Source organism: Nothobranchius furzeri, chromosome 7 (assembly GCF_043380555.1).
Source record: "Nothobranchius furzeri strain GRZ-AD chromosome 7, NfurGRZ-RIMD1, whole genome shotgun sequence".
Taxonomy (NCBI): Eukaryota; Metazoa; Chordata; class Actinopteri; order Cyprinodontiformes; family Nothobranchiidae; genus Nothobranchius; species Nothobranchius furzeri.
Genome location: NC_091747.1, coordinates 41,959,047 through 41,976,587, shown reverse-complemented (window position 1 = coordinate 41,976,587; position 17,541 = coordinate 41,959,047). Strand labels below are relative to the sequence as shown.

The window sequence follows — 17,541 nt, the reverse complement described above, 5'->3', positions numbered from 1 at the left end:
GGCATACTCACAAGAGTGGTCCCCGTGTCTGTTGACGAGCTCCGCAGGAATGTGGACACCGTTCACCGTTTGGGAAAAAAAGATTCAATGAATACCAGGCCAAGATCCATTATCATTCAGTTTGTGTCACGTACGATGAAGGAAGAAGTGTGGAAGATGTCGAAAGAGGCCAGAGTATGCAAGGAGAAGAAGATCATCTTTAAAATGGACTTCTCCAAAGAGGATCGGGAGGCGTGGGAGAAGCTGTGGCCCCAGGTGGAGGAAGCCAGACGACGTGGAAAGAAGGCCTTCTTGAAGGAAGGATACGCCATCATCGATGGGAGGAAGGTCTATATATGTTAGAAATATCATACATTTCAATATTCAGGAAAGGACCAACACACTTTTTTTTTCTAATATACTGTTCCTCTGTTAAGATGGGCTGCTATTTTGAAAATGAGATCTCACTAGACCAAACAGCCCAATGTTTTTTATCTTCTGGTTGTTAAAGGTGGAGGTTTTGGATGAGATATAATATAGTTGGACAATATTGCTCATTAGCTGCTGTTTGGATAAATCCAGAGCGGATAAACTAGGTAACATTCTAGCAATTTGTTTAGTTTGGTATGTCAGTTTTGTTTACTTCTTTGAATGTTAGAGGGTTGAAAAACACCATAAAGCGCAAGGCACTTTTTTATTTTGTAAAGAGCTTAAGGCCAACTTAATTTTGTTACAGGAAACACATTCAGGCATAGAGGAGGAAACATTTTTGGAGACAACAGTGGGGGGATAAAATTTTATATAGCCATGGTACCAGCTATTCGGCAGGGGTTATGATACTATCTAACAAATTTACAAGGAAAGTAATTAATCATAGAGGAGACAAAGACGGCCACTGGTTAATAGCAGCTATAGAAATATATGATCAGAAATTTATTATACTTTCTATTTATGGATATAATAACAAAACTAAAAACAGAGAGATGTTAGAAAACTTGGGCAGAATGATAACAGATTGGCAAAATGTTCATATAACAGATAAGGTGGTTGCGGGAGGAGATTTTAATATCGCACCAAACTCTTGGTTAGATAGGTGACCACCTAGAGGTCAGCAACCTGAAAACAATGATATCTTACAAGATTTCTGTTCTATCACCAATACTTTTGATTACTGGAGATTAAATAATCCTACAAAATCAGAATACACATGGATCAGTGCTTCTAATGGAAACCAACGGTCAAGAATAGATTATTGGCTAATCTCACACTAGGTAACAATGTAAAGAAATGTGAGATTATTACTTCTCCGCTTACTGATCACTGTTTAATAAGCTTAACTTTAATAATAATTAAACAAACATGCTCTTCAGACAGTTTATGGAAACTAAATAATAGCCTTTTATCAAATGAAGGGTTTTGCAAACAAATAAAAGCCCTTTGTCAAAAGATATAAAGGATGGATATGTCAAATAAAGGAAAATGGGAATGGTTTAAATTTGAAACAAAGAGGTTAGCAATTGAAATGGGGAAAATTATGACAAAAGAGAGAAAATTAAAGCAGAAAGAACTGCTAAAAAGAATCAGCCTACTCTGTGATAAAATTAATAACACGGAGGATGAACTAACAGAGCTAAACTTGCTCCAAAAACAGCTTGACGAAATTTATAAAGAAAAGTGAATGGAGCCTTTGTAAGATCCAGGGCTAAGTGGATTGAAGAAGGCGAAAAGAACTCAACATATTTTTATGGATTAGAAAAGTCTAGACAATCCAAAAAGAAAATATGCAAATTAAGAAAAAATGACACTGTAATAGTAGACCAAAATCAAATAAAGGAGGAAGTTCAACGTTTTTACTCAGACCTATATAGTTCTAGTTTTTGTGAGGAGGAATGTAAATCCTTCTTCACTCAGATAAAGAACAATATTAAATCTATTGGAGAGGAAGACAGAAAAAATCTGGAGGATGATTTGAATATTAAAGAAGTAGAAAATTCCCTGAAAAAAAATGAAAAATGGGAAATCGCCCGGTATTGATGGATTGACCTCGGAATTTCTTAAATTTTTTTGGGAAGATGTTCAAGAATTGTTATTAAGTACATTTAATGAGTGTATAAATGAAGGATGTCTTACCCCAACAATGAAAACTGGAATAATAACCCTTCTTCCCAAACCAAAAAAAGATACAACAGACTTAGACAACTGGAGGCCAATTACTCTGTTGTGCAATGACTATAAATTATTAGCGCTATTATATGCAGAAAGACTAAAAACGGTAATTGATGAAGTAGTAGATGATAATCAGTCTGCATTTATAAAAGGAAGAAGCATACATAATAATGTGAGATTAGTACTGGATATGCTGGATTATAGGTCTATTTTGGAAACGGACAGCCTCATTATATTTATAGACTATTTCAAAGCTTTTGATTCTATAGAACATAATTTTTTATTTTCCACCCTAGAATATTTCGGTTTTGGAAAAAAATTTTGTTCAGTGATAAAAATGTTCTATACTGATATTATCAGTTATGTTTCCTTAAACCCAGGACTAACAAAAAGAATAAATATAACTTGTGGAATAAGACAAGGATGTCCAATCAGCCCCAAACTGTTTATCTTATGTACACAACTATTAGCATATCTGGTAATAAATCATCCAAATTTTCAGGGTATAAATTTTTTTGATTATGAATTTCGTTTAAGTCAGTTTGCAGATGACACAGTTTTTTTTTCTAAAGGATAAATCTATGGTTAACAAAGCATTACAAATTATTTCAATTTTTCCAAAGCATCAGGTCTTCGTCTGAACACAAAAAAATGTGTTACTTTCACTGTATGAATGCACAGATAATGAGATAATGTCAATTCCTGTTAAAAAAGAAATAAAATATCTAGGAGTTAAGATAGTTGCAGACTAAAAACAAAGAGAAGAAATCAATATGAAAGAAAAAACTGATCAAATACAAAAAACTCTGAACCAATGGCTTAGCAGAGATCTTTCTATTTTTGGGCGAAATTTATTGTCCAAGTCTGAGGATATTTCCCAATTGATCTATCCATGTCAATCTCTTTATATCGCTCCAAAAACAGTGAAAAATATTAACGCTATTATATACAAATTTATATGGAGAAATAAAACCCATTATATAAAAAGATCCCAGTTAGTCAAAGAACATAAAAATGGAGGTATGAAATCTGTGGATTTTGAAGCAACGCTGGGAACATTTAAAAACAAAGTGGCTGAAAGAATTTCTAATAAAGACGGATACAATTTGGTTTCATATTCCAAAAAATGTCTTCAAGAAGTTTGGGGGGCTAAACTTTCTTTTGAAATGTGACTTTGAAATCACAAAATTGCCTTTTAAATTATCTGAATTTCACAAACAAGTATTGCATTATTGGAAGATGGTATGTACAGTCTATGGTATTAATTTTACTCCTCATTGTGCCACCTTGTGGAATAATCGAGTAATTGTTTCAAACAGAAAGTCTGTGTTTAACCAACAGTGGTTTGATCAAGGAATTATCTTAGTTTGTACACGATATTATGGATAAAGATGGTGAAATACTACAGCTACAGAATTTTAAATGCAAATTTAATAACATTCAATGTTCTCTTCAGGAATATGAGAAAGTATGTAAGGCTCTACCAGTGACTTTGATACAAATGATAAAAAACACAATCCTCTTCTCTAATGTTCAAATAAAACTTCCTAATTTATTAATAGGAGAATTGCACATCACAGAAAGAAAATGTGAAAATAAATTTTTAAATGGAGCCTTTAAAAGATATATCTATCATGATTATGATAGAAATATTAAAATAAAAATAGGAAATCCAATAATTGAAGAAAAACAATTAAAATTTATAAAATGGCCTATAATGCCCAAAGTAAAAGAAATGCAATTTAAAATTCTTAACAACTACTATCCATCAGCAGAGACACTGAGGAAGAGATTTGGTTTTGAAGTTGACCCTTGTGAATTCTGTCAGGGAAGCCCTGAAGAAATAGAACACTTATTTTTCAGCTGTCATATAAGTAAGAGGTTTTGGGAAGAAGTCCATTGTTGGTTAAGAAATAAAATAAGAGAACTTGATCGTTTTACAAATGAAGATATTCTTATTTACAATTCTAAATTAAATGGGAAAAATTCATTGTTAATAAACATTATTATTATTATGGGTAAATACCACATCCACAAAAGTAAATGGAAAAAACAACTGCCAAACCTGAACTGTTTCACAAATGAATTCCATATGTTCTTATCCACTTTGATTCGTATAAAAAAATCTAATGAAATTGCAAAAGCCATTTGTCATGCTGCAGAAAAATGTTTAATCTTGCAACAATGTTTTTACTTTGTGATATAGGTGCCTCTTTTTTAAGTTTCTTATTTGTTTTCTTTTATAGGATGCCTTGTACGTTTCCATTATGTGTTGTTGTCTCACGAGAAATTGTAATAAGCATTTAATGATAATAAAAAAATAAATAAATAAATGAAATAAAAAAGACCACAGGTCCAGCATTGTTATTTTTTCCCTTTCTTAAATAAACTGGATAAATTCCTTAAACGCTATTTTAAATAAAAACAATTCACACATCAAATATATGGTTAAAGTGACTTATTTTGGGTTAAACTCTGTAGTTAGTAATATTTTCAGCCCACTTGGCCTTATTTCAAGACAGAAACCGTAGAAGAAGATTCACGGTGCACTTTTGTAACTCCATGCTAGCATCTAGTTAGCATTCAGCACTAGCTAAAGCTAACGTTTTGATAAAAGCAAAAGTTCTTCTTGTTTTAAAACTTAAAACGTTTCTATAACCCAACGCACTTATTGCTGAAACTGCACAGATATTTAGACATCAATATTATAAAACAAACAACATCTTACAGGTTTACGTGGGTCAGACTTCAACAAGCAGTCCGCAAACGTAAAAAATTACACCACAAGAGGGCGCCTGAAAGCTATTCTGAAAAAATTAGAAAAAAACTACACCGATTCAAAATAACTACGTACCTGTTTTAAATAAATACATATTAAATAACATACATTTTAAATAAATACATATTAAATAACATTAAACAATTAAATACGTTTTAAATAAATAAGACCACCAGCGCGCAGTGCATGCCGGTTAGATTTGTATTTACCCATTCTTCCTCCAGCGTCTCCCTCTCCAGCGTCGTCGTTGCACGTCCTCCAGCGTCTCCCTCTCCAGCGTCGTCGTTGCACGTCATTTGCTTTATGACGTCATAAGGTAGTATTACCTCATCAAAGCACATTCCATCAGCCACACCACATCGCACCAGACTAGCACAGAGAGCTATCATATCAACATGTCACGCTTTGAGAAGTTTCAGAACCAAATCAAAATCCTTGATTCAAAATTGGATTTTGTGCACCATGAAAATCGTGATCTGTTCCAGAGTTTCTCAGATCTTTCCAAAGCTATTTTACAAGCACTTAATGAAAACAGCGAGGACTTTAATATGGCTGTCCAAAAGATGAGAACTATTCATAGCCATTTTAAAAATAAAGAAGCTTCTTATCTAAAACAAATTTCTGAATTTCAAGAAGCTGAAAAACACGAGGAAACTACTGAGCTGCCAAAAGCCAACTTAGAATTAGATGAAAAGCTTAAGACACTTAGATCACAAAATGTAGGACTGCAATCTCAGGTAGAACAACTGGATTCTCAGAATACAAAACTGAAAAATATCATTCAACAATGTGTCGGAAAAGACAAAGAGCTTCAGAGTTCGCTTGGCCCTTTAATCGATGAAATTAGTGAACTTAAAGAGGATGTGAGAAGGGCAAAACAAGAAAATGACAGTTACCCTGAGGACAAAGTGAAATCTCTGGTTAAAGAAAATTCCCAACTTAAAGAAATCCTGGAAGAATTTGAGGGGAAACTGAATGATTTACAGGGACAGAAGGACAAACTGGTTGACAGAAATGAAAAAATGTCTAATCGAATAGTTAAACTCACCAAGAAGAATCAGGAACTCATCAGAGAATTAGAGAACTCTGAGAGTAATGACGCCTTTCCAGACAAAACACAGGAAATCGATGAGCGGGTTAGTTTGAAACAGAAGATTGCTCACCTTCAGGAGACCAAAGATAAGGTAACTTCTGATTTAAATACCTGCTTGGATGAAAAGAAGCTCATAGAAAAAAAACTGTCTGCAAAGAACAAAGAAAACCTTAGTTTGAAACAAAAAAACAGTCAACTTGGGAAGACAGTGGCAGAAATATCAAGAACCAGTAAGACTTATGAGGAAACCATAAAACGACTTCAGATAAAACAGGAGTTACAAGAACAGGGTGAGGACTGCATGCAAAACGACCAAATATTAAAGTTAAAACAAGAAAATCAACAACTAAAGAAGGATTTTGACACTTGTCAGAAACGTCTGAATAATTATAAGGACCTCGTCCACATGGAAAAAATGGATATTAAAAACAAAATGCTGGAAGTAGACAAGAAAAACGAACAGCTTCAAGCACACATTCAACACCTTGAAACTGAAATGCAGGAAGCGACTGAATATTTATCAGTGGCCAAAAGCTGTCTGACAAAAGCTAAGCCTGCAGAGGCCTGTCCCAACTGTGTCAAGCTGAAGGAAGATTTTCAGGCGGGCTATCAGAGCCTCACAGCAGAGCTAGAGGCACTAAAGAATGAAAACAAGGAGAAAACACAGGAGATTGAAAAGAAACGAAAGAAAATGAAGGATATGTCAAATAAAATCAGTGATTATCGGGAGAACAAAAGAGAAATTCAAACACTCAAGGAAACATGCAGTTCACTGACAGATCAAATCAGCTTTTATGAGAACAAACGTTTATCAGAGGACAAAGGCTGTCAGACAGTGGACTTAATAGCTGACCCTAAGCCTGCAGAGGCCTGTCCCCACTGTGTCAAGCTGGAGGAAGATTTTCAGGCGGGCTATCAGAGTCTCACAGCAGAGCTAGAGGCATTAAAGAATGAAAACGAAGACAAAACACAGGAGATTGAAAAGAAACAAAGGAAAATTAAGGATATGTCCGATAAAATGAGTGATTATCGGGAGAAAAAAAGAGAAATTGAACAACTCAAGGAAACGTGCAGTTCACTGAAATATCAAATCAGCTTTTATGAGAACAAACGTTTAATAAAAGACAAAGGCTGTCAGACAGTTGAGTCACTAGAGACACCTTTGCCGAACAAATGTTTAACAAAAAACAAAGGCTGTCAGACAGTTGAGTCACTAGAGACACCTTTGCCGAACAAATGTTTAACAAAACACAAAGGCTGTCAGAGAGTCACTAGAGACACTTTTGCCAAAAGCAGACCCTAAGTCCGCAAAGGCCTGTCTCAGCTGTGCCAAGCTCAAAAAGGAGTTCCAGGTGGCCTATGAGAGTCTCAGAGCAGAGCTAGAGGCATTAAAAGGTGAAAATAAAGACAAAACGCGAGAAATTGAAACATACCAAATGCAAATGAAAGATATGTGGGTGAAAATGAGTGATTATCGGGACAACGAAAGAGAAATTAAACAACTTGAGGAAACGTGCAGTTCACTGGAATACTTTATCTGCATGTTTGAGTACAAATACGGTGAAAGTAGAGACCAGATACCAGATGAGGAAGCATTCAAGAGAGACCATCCACAGGCTAAGCTAAGTCCCAAACCACCTCTCAGAAAAGGGCCAAGCCACATGGAGCAGCATAAAAAGAAATTCGTCCATAGGAAACATCGCTCTGCCATTAGTAAATAACTGATTGTGCTCAACAATCGCCAGAAAAACGATTGAAACCTCTGTTAGAATTATCCATTAGATTTAGCAGAAATGACACCTTATTACTACAGCTCCCTGCAAACATAGTCAGGCATACGGGGCTTTTCGCCGTATGTGTGACAAATCACAACGTTAAGAAATTGTTGCGGTACTTGGTTAAAAAAACGAGAGATTAGCTCATCAAAATAATAATATAACTAGTTTTCTCTGTAGGGTGGCAGGGCTTTCCCATAGAGATAGGGTAAGAAGCTCGGAGGGGCTCGGATTAGACCCGCTGATCTTCCACACAGAGAGGAGCCAGTTGAGATGGCTCGGGCATCTAGTAGGGATGCCTCCTGGACGTGTCCCTAGTTAGGTTTTCTGGGCACGTCCAACCGAGAGGAGACCTAAAGGGAGACCCAGGACACGTTGGAGAGATTATGTCTCACGGCTGGTCAGGAAATGCCTCAGAATTCCCCCGGTCCACATAGCTGGGGAGAGGGAAGTCTGGGCCTCCCTGCTTAGGCTACTGCTCCCGCAACCCCACCCTGGATAAGCGGCCGAAAATGGATGGATGGATGGGTATTAATTAGAGAAATGGCTAATATATAGAATATAGACAGAGAGCAGTCAGGTGCAAACACAACACAGGGTCAGGTGATTGGAACAAAGTGACTGGATTGGGCAGTCTTGTCATTTATGTGTCCAACTGCAAAGGGGAAGAAATTATTCTAATGGTGAGACGTTTTGGTCTGAATGTCACGTTGTGGGTTGGATGAGTTGGGCCCAATGTGCAGATACTCAGAACGACACGAAGCAGGAGAGGATGTAAAAATCTGGGTGTTGTGATTGATGAACACCTGGCCTTTAAAGATCATGTTGCCTCTGTTGCCCGTTCATGCCGCTTTGCGCTGTACAACATACGTAAGATCAGACCATACCTAACACAACATGCCACCCAGCTCCTGGTGCAATCTACTGTCATCTCCCGCCTCGACTACTGCAATGCTCTTCTAACTGGTCTTCCAGGCTGTACTGTGAAACCTCTTCAAATGGTCCAGAACGCAGCGGCACGTCTGGTCTTCAATCAGCCTAAAAGAGCACACGTCACCCCTCTGTTCATTGAGCTCCACTGGCTACCGCTAGCAGCACGCATCAAATTCAAATTGCTAACACTAGCATACAAAGTCCGAGACGGTACGGCTCCCATCTACCTGAATCCTCTTGCAAAGGCTTACGTCTCGGCCCGGCCGCTCCGGTCATCACAGGATGGTGGCTAGCAGTGCCTACACCACACTCAGGACAATCCAGACTTTTCTCATGCATCGTTCCACAAATGTGGAATGACCTTCCTAACACTACCAGAACTGCGGCTTCCTTTTCTATTTTCAAGAAACTCCTGAAGACCCTGCTCTTCAGAGAGCATCTTCTTAACTAGCACCTTGTCTGCACCCGTCCCCCCTCTCTACTGTCCACTCCTTGTTCCCTCCTCTCCATGACTGATGTCAATTTGTTGTTGTTGTTGTTAGCCTCAAGGGCAAAATGCCGATTATCACTTGTAAGTCGCTTTTGACAAAAGCGTCTGCTAAATACATAAACATAAACATAAAAGAAAACATTCTTTATTAAGAATGATTTAGCCGGACAATGTCCCGATTGAAACATCTTTGGTTCACGTGGTTCTGACTGCCATATGCATCGCTAAGAAAACTATCCTCTTCAGTTGGAAAAATAGAGAAACTCTCTGCATTAACCAGTATAGAAATCTTTTGTTAGATCATATTACACTTGATTTAGCCTCTGCTTCCACTTCAAATCAATCTCTCTGGGCTCCTTTGATCGGTTCCATCACATAGCGATGATGGGGGACCATTGATGTTGTCGTGCGGAATGATGTGGGTGGGGGGGGTGGAGGGTCTGAGTTTGGAGTATCTGGATGTTCCCTGGAGGTGGGTTCACTGGGGGTATCTGGAACTGGGGGGCCGTTGCCCCCCTCTGGAGGTGCTTGGGTTGCCTCGGGGGGTGGACTACTGGTGGTTGTGAGTGGGGGCCCCTTGGAGGTCTTGGCGGCGGCCATGGGTCACTGCCTGGCAGCTGCATTGCCCCTGGGCGGGTCTGGGTGGGGGCCTGGGAGCTCGGAGTGTGGGGGTGGCCGGCCCCGTGTGGGGATCTGGGCGGGGCCTTGGGGGTCGGGTCCTGACATTTATGCTGCCGGGAAGAAGGCAGGAACATGCAGCAGTGCCTGGCCTGGGTTCAGGGGCCTCGGGTGGACCTTGGCTCCTTTGCTGTCCCATCACAGGGGAGGGGGAGGTCCAGGAGGGGGAGGACCCAACCTTACCTGGATGTCCTATGTCTTATATATTCTGGAAGTTGTGCAAATGCAGGGATGGGCATAGATATTCTGCTGAGGTGGGGCTGGGTTGGTGCCCTCGGACTCCGTGAGGCTCTGTAATACTGCTGCTTTGGGCCCTGGCAGGATGGGCTGGGGTCTCCATGCCCTGGGTGGTGATTTGACTACGGCGGTGCCTATTGGGGCCAGTGGGGGAGCTGGCTCCCTGGAGGGCTAAGCCCAACCAGCCATTCCTCCCCATACCCGCATATTTCTCTCCTCCTGCTCCCTCACATCATTGCACAAACATCCACATAGGACCTTGGGGGGTGGACAAGTCAGGGAGTGCGGGTATGGACCCCGTTTCCGCATTCCTGTGGCAACCTGCCCCCAATTTTATTTGCACCTTATACACTTCCACCGACAGCATTCCACGCAAACACACACTTAGGGCCTTGGGAGTGAGCACATTCAACAGCACTTGGCGGGGGGATTTCTCAGCCTCCTCCCGAGTGCCGGTGCCCACTTCCAATTTTAAACTGCACTTAGACACCGAGGGCTGTGGGTGCAAGTGGGGTGGTGCAGTGGCATCAGCTGGCATAGGCCAGACAATGTCCGCACTGCCCGCTCACCACAGCCATGGAATACACCTCATCAACACACAACACTATTTTGGAGCAGGCGGAGGGAGACTAGGGGTCTTAGCACACCTCTGTTGTTGCTTGGCTTCCTGGGGCTGGAGGCTAGGAGGGAGATCTGGCCATCTGGTTGGGGTCTGGGGTGGTGGGTTGCTGTGCTCAGCGTTGGGCGGGGGAGCCTGCTCATCAGCACCCCAGCAGAAAGGGTCAAACTCTGGTAACCGGTAATGGTTGTACCCCATGTGCAGCAGTACCAGGACCAGAGTGAATAGGGTGTGTATGGGGAGCATGAGTGGGTGTCCGGCGTGCATTTTTGTAAGTCTTGGGTTGTATGTGCATGTGTGAGGATGAGGGAGGGAGTGTGTGACTTTGTTTGTGTATGACTGTATATATCAGGTGGGGCCTTTGACTCCTCCTCTCTCCTGGGACTTCTTTTGATGATATAGATCTTCGTCTCCCCTCCCCCTGCCACACCTGGTGTGGGGTGTGGTGCTTTGGTCTGCCTGAGTGTTCGTGGCTCCCCGGTCAGGGGGTTTAAGATTTTTGACGTCTGCCTGATCAATCCCGGTGGCTGTCTGGTGGGGTCTGAGTCCCGGGGCTCTGCTGGGTCCCCGGCGGGGGTGGTCGCCCATGGGTCCTGGGTCCCGGGCTCTGCCGGCTAGGGGTTGGGAGGCTGCGGGTGGGCCTGTGGGCTTGCCGCTGATATCTCCCGGGGCTCTGCCGGCTGCTGGTTGTGGCCCCCCGGGGCGACCCTCTGTGCCTCTCGAGGGGGCCGGGGGCCTTTCTGGTTGCAGTCTCCTTGGGGTTCCTGTGTTCTGGGGCAGCGCCTGGATCTCTGGGACTTGGAGCTGCCCCCGTCTCCTACACATATTTGGAGGGCAGATCTGTGGTTCCTCACACTCTCTATTGGACGCTCCTATGGAGAAACCTTACATAAATAAGTGTGTGTACACACAGGTGCTCACATGGTGCTCTCAAAAGTATGGCTTGGGCATGTTCAACACAGGTCTTAAGAGTATGGTGGGCACTTAATGCACTGTGATTTATTATCGTGTGATTGTTCAGTTAAACAATGTTGATTATATATTTCTTCATCAAGATGACGCAGTGACAGCTTGATCTTGCTGTATTGTTGTTGTGTCCCATTTTTTTGTTGTTTTTTAATTTTTTTTACTTTTTTTTCTTGTCTCTTTCTGCAGGTCTAGAAGCAGACTCTTGTTCATTATTTTTGTGGACCCCTCCCCCCCTCCCCACCTTTTGTCTTTTCCTTTCTCTTTCACCTCTGACTCCGTGTCTGGTCGGAATTACAAAGCATTCATAAACAAAACCAATAAAGTTTTAAGTATCAGGTGTGACATTAAAAGCAGACACTTTGATGCTCCACCCGAGAGTAAATCTGTGAGGCTTGTTACCAGCATTCAGACATCAATTCTGTTTGCATCACAGCAGGACACGGTTTAAAAAAAAAAAAAAAAAAAAGAATGAATTAGCCGAAAAAACCTGGGGGGGACGGGCGCAGACAGGGTTTTATACAAAGGGGCAAGATGACTGGGAGATGAGCTGCAGGTGCGTGGGGAGAGAGAAACCTGGTGAAATCAATTTACTGATCAGGGAGAGGAAACTAAGCTGAGGAGGGGAAATAAAACATGACCTATGAATAATAACCAAACCTAAAAACTAGAAGAACAAGACAAATAACTAATGATCTAAGGAGGAAAGGAGAACTAATAAACCGGTGGGGAAGGACCAAGGAAGGAACCTAGAAGAAAACCTGAACCTATGAAACTACAGGGAAAAACTAGCTAGATAATATAAATACAAAGAAAACTAAAGAATAAGTGAACCTGGGAAACCTGGTGGGAGCTGGAGACAGGAAGGGGCACAGGAAGCTTAGATACACATGAGGGGGATCCTAGAGGGACGCCTGGGGTTGGAGACCTAGAGGCATAGAAACCTAAGGGGAGAACCTGGAGTGGGGCTGGGGACCACAAGGAGGCACATAAGGGGAACCTAGAGGGGGACTGGAGAACACATGAGGGGGACGCAGGACGCAGACCATGACATAGCCTCCTGCCAGATAGAATCAAGTGGAAAGCAACTTATTATTCTTCACCGGAGGTTTTGAGATCTTTATTAAGCAACCTGCTGCTCTGCCAGCAGGTCCCTTATAGTTATGCACAGGAAGATTTGCTCTCTTAAATCTAATTATTCCGTAAATGTTAATGTGGCTCGAAAGGCATCGCGCACCCCCACAAATTACCCCTTAAAACAAGCGGCTCGGCCATGGGAGGTGTGCTGTTACTTTTCTAAGCGTTTTGATTTACGATGGTGAAATCATTAGCAAAAAACATCTAAACATTTTTTATTTTGAGTGTGTGCCACTCTAAATTTGTATAAGTAATAAATTGTTAACGTAGCTCGAAAGGCATCGTGCACCCCCACAAATTACACCTCAAAACGAGTGGCTCGGCCGTGGGAGGTGTGCTGTTACATTTCTAAGTGTTTCAATTTACCATGGACAAATTATTAGTAAAAAACACGCGTGCCACCCTAAATTTGTATAAATATCAGTTAAATATGTACATAATTAATTGATTAATTAGATGGAAGGCCCTCAAAGGAGGCATTTTTACATATGCATGAAAAATACCACGATTTAGTCACCCAAATATCATTATTTGACCTCTTTAGCACGTGGCCACTATCTTGTGCCAGTAGGCAGGTCTCTTTTATAATTTCTTTAGGAACTTAGTTATTATTCTTTCACTGCCGTTCATGCAGCTCGAATGGCAGCATGCACTCCCATTAATGAAACGGCTTGGGAGTGGGAAGTGTGGTACATCATGCTTTTGGGGTGATTAAGTTCAATTCAGTTTATTTATTAAGCGACAAAACATGGCAAGGCACTTGATTATAAATAGTTCAATTCATTAATCAGTAAAAAGTTTCCTATATAAAAAAACCCATCAAATTGTATCGAGTCACTGACTAGTGTCAGTGACTTTACAGCAATCCTCATACAAAGCAAGCATACAGCGACAGTGGAGAGGAAACCTCCCTTTTTACAGGAAGAAACCTGCAGAGGATCCTGGCTCAGTATAAGCAGCCATCAACTACGACTCACTCACTCACTCACTCACTCACTCACTCACTCACTCACTCACTCACTCACTCACTCGCTCGCTCGCTCGCTCGCTCACTCACTCACTCACTCACTCACACACACTCACACACACACACACACGATCCCGGCAGATCTTCACTCTTCTTACAAGTCCGTCTTTATCGGTAGTAGTTCCTGAAACTCTCCCCAATCTCCACTCATTTCTGTATGCATCATCTCCTTTGACGAGTACGATATCTCCAACTTGCATGTTTCTTCTTGGAGTGTGCCATAGGGCTGGGGGTAAACGATTATTTTTAAAACGATTATTCTGATGATTATTTTATTGAATAGTTGACTATTCTAATGACTATTTAGACAATTAATCTAATGATTATTTTTCTATTGCACAGTTAATAAAAAACAAAAAATCTCTAATAAATTACTCAAAAAATTGATAAATGGTTACTGTAAGAGAATAATCACTACAGGCCTTCCATTTTGTATAACACTGCTTTTATTGTGTTGCAGTTGGTTATGTTCTGGTGACATGTAGAACTTGGGAGTGCAGGCTGCTGCCTGAGAGGTGGTTGAAGACGGAGTGTCTCCATGCTGCTTTGTTTTGGTCACTTATGTGTGTGAGGCGAGTGGTGTTATGACCCTTCCTGGGGAGTTTGGCTCGTGTGCAAAAAGGAAGGGACAATAACGTGGGATTTAAAAGTTAAAATGATGATCAGGTTTATTTACAACTACAAAAAAAAAACATAAATCTTTCCATCCACAGGTTGGGAATAATAAAACTAATTCTGCCGTCCGACTTGATCTGACGAACAGTACCACGAATAGCAATGAAACATCTCAAACCATTAATGAACGAGTCTGTTGACATGCTGTCAAGCATCACGATATGGATGGCCCGGGAGCTGAGGCAAGTGAAAAGAAGACCGTACCTCTTGCTGTCCTTTCGTCCTTGCTTGGTAACGAAAGGGCCAAAGCAATCCATTCCGCAAAAGGAAAAGGGGGGCGATGGTTCCACACGTTCAGGGGGTAAATCAGCCATCCTTTGCTCTTCAGTTGGTTTCCGGTGCCGTCTACAGGTGACACAGTGGCGAAATCAATTCCCCTCTGGGATTAATAAAGTATTTTTGAATTGAAGTGAACTGAACGTAGGATGCTACAACCCGGTTCATTCCTGGGATCCAGTAGCCGTTGGACCTAATATCATTAATGGTGAGGCCATTACCTCGGTGTTCCATTCTTTCGTGATGGTGAGCGATCAGCATCTTTGTGATGGGATGATTCTTGGGGATGATCGCAGGGTGCACAGATTGCGTCCGATACTGTTCTCTCTAAGAAACAACTTAGTTAGCTGCAAAACAACTCTTTCACCCAGAACGCCTTTTCTTTCTCTGAAAGAACCTTTTGATATTCCATTCACGCATCCAAACCAAGCCCCCACAATACGGGTGAAAAATTGAAGCAAACCTGGAAATGAAATAAATTGCAGTTCCACCCTCATCTGCTGGGGGCTGGTGTCAGAAGCGAGCAAATCCTCATTGACTCCCATGTTAAAAATACCAATTTCACAGCAGAAATAAACATGTTTACAGCCTGGTTCCAAAACATGTTTTTTGTTTAAATGATCTAGTTTACACTCATGACAACTCTGAGGGGCGTGAATTTTTTCTCACTCTTCTGTTTAAAGAGCGGGTCAATTGAGCCTCGGAGTCCTTCTCCACCCACGTATCAATTTTAAAAAATGCAACATTAGTAGGCATTGCCTGGAGGACCGAGAGGGCGGAGCCGCGGCAGTGACGAAGACGACGGCTAACTAGACGATGCTAGCTCCCTTCACTCTATGCAGTTATTAGAAATGGAGGACGTTTCTCCCCCTCCTTACCCAGACACTCGAGAAGAAAGGGACCAAGTCTATTTGGAGGAGACAAGCGGACCTGAGCCTTATTGTTGTGAGCTTGTGAGTTGCCTGTAACTCCCAGAACCGACCCAACAGAACCACCTCTGAATGTAAGTAGCCATTAGCCATAGCATCAGATTAGCTGCAGGGTTTGTCTCCACTGCCCTGGAGAGCTAGTATTCAGCATGTTTTAGAGGTTTATCTGCTTCAGCACACCTGGTTTTAATCAGCAACAAATAGCTGAGCTGCTTAACAGCTAATCTAACCTGTTAAAGCAGGAAAATCCACTGAAACGTGCTGGATAGCAGCTCTCCGGTAGCCCTGGGCTCAAGTTACAGTCTGCTGCATAAAGTTATGAAAATATCCCATGAGAAAATTATTTTGTAATGTGTTCAGCTCACTAAAACTGCCCCGATTTATTTATTTACTAATAACAGCTGCTCTCTTTGTTCTAGGTCCTCTGGTGTCTGCAGCTGGTCTCCTCTGCTGGTGTCGTCAGGATCAGGAGCTTCCAGAAGAATGTGCCTTTCAATGACTCTTTCCCCCTTATTTGTTATATTAATTAAATAAATCTCAATTTATATATTTCCTGTTTTTTTTCATGTCCATAAATACTTAAACATGCTTGAAATTAAAACGAGCTTTTAACAGTGAGGTGCTAGTTTAAATCATCACAATAGAGCTAGTTAAACATGCAATGTGATAATTAAATTTATGTAATTTATAAATATCCATTAAAATATCAAAACTGGAATCTATATGAGATATTTGGCAGCACAAAAAAACTTGTCAAACACAATATTTATTATAATAATTGTAGGCAGACAGGAGACAGAGCTGATGGAGGTTCTCAGTCATCGAAGGATGGCTGAAGGCTTTCCAGGAACAGGAGATGTGGTGTTGTCTCCTCTCTCTATTCTGCCAGAGGAGCTGATAGGTTACAGGTGTGTGAGGACATCCTCATGCTGTCATAACCAGATGACAGGAGTTATCAGGTGATCAGCCAGGCTAATGAGATGCAGAAAGAAAACAAATTCAGGACAGTGTACAATATGTGGTGTTGCTCACCTTATGTGCTCTTATAGAATATTAATGTGTGCCTGCCTCATGGTGTAGAGTCCATATTTTGCTGAGTGTCCTGCAATAATGTAGGTTATTAGTTAATTTACTTTTGATAGCAAAAACAAAATATTTAATGTAAAAGTTGTTTTCCAGGTGAATCAGCTCACATGTCACCACCAAGTGTCACAGGGCCAGAATCAGTAGCCTCCATCATGATGTAATCACATACTTATTTAATTGTTATTATCTTAAAAATTCTGAAATGTTTTAATTTTTTTTTTACCTTGAACAGTTCACTGAGCTTGCACTGTCACTGAGGTGGAAGCTGGAATCAACAGCAGACACCTCACACCTTGGTCTTTTCAGGGGGGTGTGGCCGCTGCTCTGGGACCTTCTGGAAGATGAATTTCCATCATGGTCCCTGTGGGTCACCAGACACACTGCGGCTGTGAACTCCATTCTGGCTGGCTATGTAAAAACAAAGAAGCAGCACATTTATAAATGTTTAAAAGAGCATAAAATCACGTGTAACAATAATCTGTAAAACAAATTAAAACTAGAAGGTAATAATAAAATGTTTACATAGAAGATTATTAAAAATAATTCACCTTTGCTACAGGTAAGGCTTCACGTCTGCCTGGACAAGTGCATTATTGCAGCTAAATCAGTCTGACAGCCAGTGTCTTGGGTAGATTTAGCCTGAAAAAAAAAAAGCACATTGTTGTTGGGAGTTTATAAAGTCAGATAATATACAAA

The 17,541-nt window shown here is 41.1% G+C and overlaps 2 long non-coding RNA genes across 3 annotated transcripts in view; one reads left to right on the top strand and one right to left on the bottom strand.

Annotated features, from left to right (window-relative positions):
- The first annotated feature begins 14,556 nt into the window (after window positions 1–14,556).
- Window positions 14,557–16,308, top strand: LOC139070593 (uncharacterized). The gene is made up of 2 exons (XR_011521082.1): window positions 14,557–15,833; window positions 16,179–16,308. It is a non-coding gene; the product is annotated as an uncharacterized lncRNA (long non-coding RNA).
- Window positions 16,309–16,434: 126 nt separating this feature from the next.
- The window catches only part of LOC129167144 (uncharacterized), a 2,103-nt gene continuing 996 nt past the window's right edge, over window positions 16,435–17,541 (bottom strand). The window contains exons 2-3 of one of the 2 annotated variants that reach the window (XR_011521084.1): window positions 17,069–17,484; window positions 16,435–16,861 (exon numbers count right to left, since the gene is read on the bottom strand). This is a non-coding gene — a long non-coding RNA (uncharacterized lncRNA). Of the gene's footprint in view, window positions 17,485–17,541 lie in introns of both variants that reach the window. The other variant, XR_008565985.2, reaches the window with a different exon arrangement.